Below are 3,637 nucleotides of genomic sequence, written 5' to 3' on the forward strand. Positions count from 1 at the left end.
GTCCCTCAGGGTCCCCTAGCTTCTCCAGTTGTCCTTGGGGATTGCTGTGCACTCATCACCTTTGATGTCCTTCATTCTTCATGGCTGTGTAATTCTCAGATAACTCTAGTGGCTCTCACCCCCCCCCCCAGTGAGCTTCTCTAAAGCATGGGCAGAACCCCTAGCTCCGGGAGACAGACACCCCCGCCCTGCTCTGTGCCCCACACCCTGCTATGTGTTGGAAGAACTATAGATGTGACTGAGGTCACAGTTGACGTTTAGCTGAGATTTCTCCAGCCAGACTTAGCTAATCCCAGGGATTCTTGCACAAGCAGCTCTGCTCCGGCCCATGGTAGAAGTCGGAAGTCTGGGGTCACAGGTGGTGGCTGTGAGGGTGTTCTGCATGAGAAGGGTGGAGCTAGCCTTGGGTCAGGGCCTGGGAGATGTCCCCCCCCCACTGCTCTTCTGGGGTGCTGGGGTGTGAGAAAGGAGCCTCCAAAGATCCCAAGTAGGGGACAGTGAGGTGGCTCAGCAGATGAAGGCACTTGTCACCTAGGCTGACATCTGTGTTCCATCCCTAGGTCTCACATGGTGGAAGAAGAAAACCGGCACCCCAGAGTTGTTCTTTTCTCTCCCATGTGTTCCCCCAACACTCACAATAAATACAATGTCTTTTTTTTTTTTTAAACAGATCTCTCTATTATGTAGTGCTGGTTATCCTGGAACTTGCTATGTAGACCAGGCTGGTCTTGAACTCACAGAGATCCACCTGTCTCTGCTGGAATTAAAAGAGTCCATAACCATGCCAAGCAAAATATAATCTATGTATTTTTATTATGTACATGTGTGTATACCTTTGAGAGTTTATTTGTAAGATGTGCATGCAAGGAGCCCACAGAGGCCAGAAGAGGGCATCGGATCCTTTGGAACTGGAGTTGCAAGCGGTTATCAGCTACCTGACATGGGTGCTGAGAACAAGAACAGTCCATGCCCTTAACCACTGGACCATCTTTCTAGCTCCCTTCCCCATACTTAAAAAAGATCCCAAGTAGGGGGCCTGTAACGAGTCTTTCTCTGTTCCTCCAGCTCCCAGATAATGACACAGAGACTTCTTATTAATTATGAAAGCTCAGCCTATAGCTTAGGATTGTTTCTACCTAGTTCTTAAAACTTAACCCATATTTTTAATCTATGTTCTGCCACATGGCATCACCTCTCTTCCTCCTCCTGTTTCTTTTCCAGGTCTGGCTGGTGACTCCTCCTTTCTTCCTTCCAGAGCCCTCTCTGTTTCTGGAAGTCCTGCCTATACCTCCTGCCTAGCTATCTGCCATTCAACCTTTTATTATACCAATCACAGCAATACACCTTCATATGGTGTACAAATACCCACAACAGGGACCCAGCCACTGTACACTCCTGACTTCTAATTTACAGAATTAGAGACTGCTGTCTTGGAACTTGCTATGTAGACCAAGACATCTGCTTGCCGCTGCTTCCCTAGTGTTGGGATTTAAGGCAGGTGCCACCATGCCCAGCTTGTTTTTTGGTTTCTTTCCTTCCTTCTTCCTTTTTTGGGGGTGTAATGTCTCATGTACTCCAGGCTGTCCTAAAACTCTCAACCAAGCTGAAGATGACCTTGAACTCCTGATCTTCCTCCTCAAGTGCTGAGACCACAGGCACATGGCATCAAGCTTGACCATGGACAATGCTTTAAACTGCATTTGGGGGTTTTGTTCTGCAGCGACACCAAACAAGCACAGCTGTGTGTAATGACACACTCTTGTAATCCCAGCACTTAGGAGGCTGAAGTGGAAGAACCACAGTTTAAACAACCTGGGCTGCATATGCAGCAAGATCCTGTTTGCGTTTTTTGTTTGTTTTTGGTTTTCCAAGACAGAGTTTCCCCTGTATATCCCTGGCTGTCCTGGAACTAGCTCTGTAGACCAGGCTGGCCTCAAACTCAGAGATCCACCTGAGTGCTGGGATTAAAAGTGTGCACCACCACTGCCCGGCAAGACCCTGAATTTTTTTTTTAAGATAGTCTAGTTCGGCTTCTAATCAAAATTCTCTGCTTCCTGACTGCCAGCCCCATGGCCAGTTACCTTATGCTCTCACTATTATGGACAGGAGTCAGTCTACACCCATGTCTTCCTTGATGTGATAGACTGTTCCTTCTGAACCGTGAGCCAAAGTTAGCTGACCATTCCTCTTTCTAAAAGAAAAAGAAAGCCAGCCACATTCATTTGGGGGTAGGAGTGGGCTTCCATTCCCTCTCAGTCTCGCCCGTTGTACTGGGCTCCCTGCTGTCTAGGTGTGCACCTCTCAGTGCAGCACATCTTAGAGCGGCCTCTTAAGCAATACGAGTAGACCGTGTTTACAAGTCTGCTGTGACCTTCCTTCTCCATCCACTCTGTTAGTCCCGGCGCTCTAAAGGACCAGAACCGAGAGGGTGTATATTATTAGAAGGAGGTTTTACTAGAGTGGCTTACAACCGATAGGAGTTGATCCAACAGAGGCTGTCTGGAGGGGGTGAGGTGGAGTAGCTCCTCTCTCCATGAAGCTGGATGCCTCAATAGTCTCAATCAGGTGGGGAAGGACTGAAAGATTCCTGGAGAGCCACTGGTCTTCAGTCTATGTCAGGCCTGGAGACGCTGGGTTCTGACATGGGTGAAGGATGTGGCTGCAGCAGAGAGAAAGGAGCAAGAAGCAAAGCTGGGAGGAAACAGCACTGCCTCTTCCTGGACCTCTCAGACGGGGGCCACCACTGGATTCTGCCCGTTCTTGGGGAACTTTCTTCCCTTAATCTTTCCTGGAAATCCACGCCCCCACAGACCTGCTCAGGGCTTGCCTCTTAGCTTATTCCAGATACTTCAAGTTGGAAATCAACATTAACCATCAGACCCACACAGCTCCAAGTGTGGCCTCTGCATACAGAATTCTAGGTTGTAAAGGATCTCCTTCCGGATTTGAAAGCATGGCTTTCTGCCTTCAGCCTCCAGCTCTGTGCTGGAAGTGTCTTGTCTGTTGTCACTGTGATACTGGCTCATTATAGGACGCTGTCCCCTGTCTTTCTCCCTCTCTCCCTCGCTTTCCCTTTCCTGGAAGTTTTTAGAATCTTCTCTTTGTCCCAGTGTTCTAGAAATTCACAATGATGAAATAGACCCCTTGGTGTGGATCTGTTTCATTCATCAAAATGGAAGGGTTCCCCAAGACATGGGCAAGAGCGTCTACTGTGTTGGGCACTCCTCTTTAGGAAGAGTCCTGGTCATCCTCCAGCCAAGGCTTCTTCCCACAGGACGAGGACTCCAGGATAGCTCCAAACAAGCCGTGACAGTGACCAAAGTGTGTGCCTGGAGCCTGGAACCCATGCTAAACACTGATTCCCAGGCCCTGTGCTAGTATCTTACCTAGGTCTGTCCTCTGGAGAATTACAGATAACCTCATATTGTTTATTCCTTTATCTTCTTAAAACACAGTGTTTTAAGAAGTAGCTGTTTAAAGAAGACGTGACCATGGCTAGTTGTGTGGAGTGGGAATCCAGCTGCATGCACATGGGCCTCTCATCATGTGGGCAGATCCAGGAGTTAGAGAAGGAAGGGTAGGTAAAGAGCTGCCAACCTCCCCCTCATGTTGGAGCAGAACTGCAAAGAACATCTTT

At 48.5% G+C, this 3,637-nt stretch overlaps 1 long non-coding RNA gene across 1 annotated transcript; it reads right to left on the reverse strand.

Moving 5' to 3' along the window:
- Nucleotides 1-794: 794 nt before the first annotated feature.
- LOC121831610 (uncharacterized) lies at nucleotides 795-3,270 on the reverse strand. Its single transcript, XR_006075124.2, has 2 exons — nucleotides 2,813-3,270; nucleotides 795-2,659 (listed from the first exon to the last, which is right to left on the reverse strand). It is a non-coding gene; the product is annotated as an uncharacterized LOC121831610 (long non-coding RNA).
- Between the last annotated feature and the right edge of the window lie 367 nt (nucleotides 3,271-3,637).

Source organism: Peromyscus maniculatus, chromosome 8, assembly GCF_049852395.1.
Source record: "Peromyscus maniculatus bairdii isolate BWxNUB_F1_BW_parent chromosome 8, HU_Pman_BW_mat_3.1, whole genome shotgun sequence".
Lineage (NCBI taxonomy): Eukaryota > Metazoa > Chordata > Mammalia > Rodentia > Cricetidae > Peromyscus > Peromyscus maniculatus.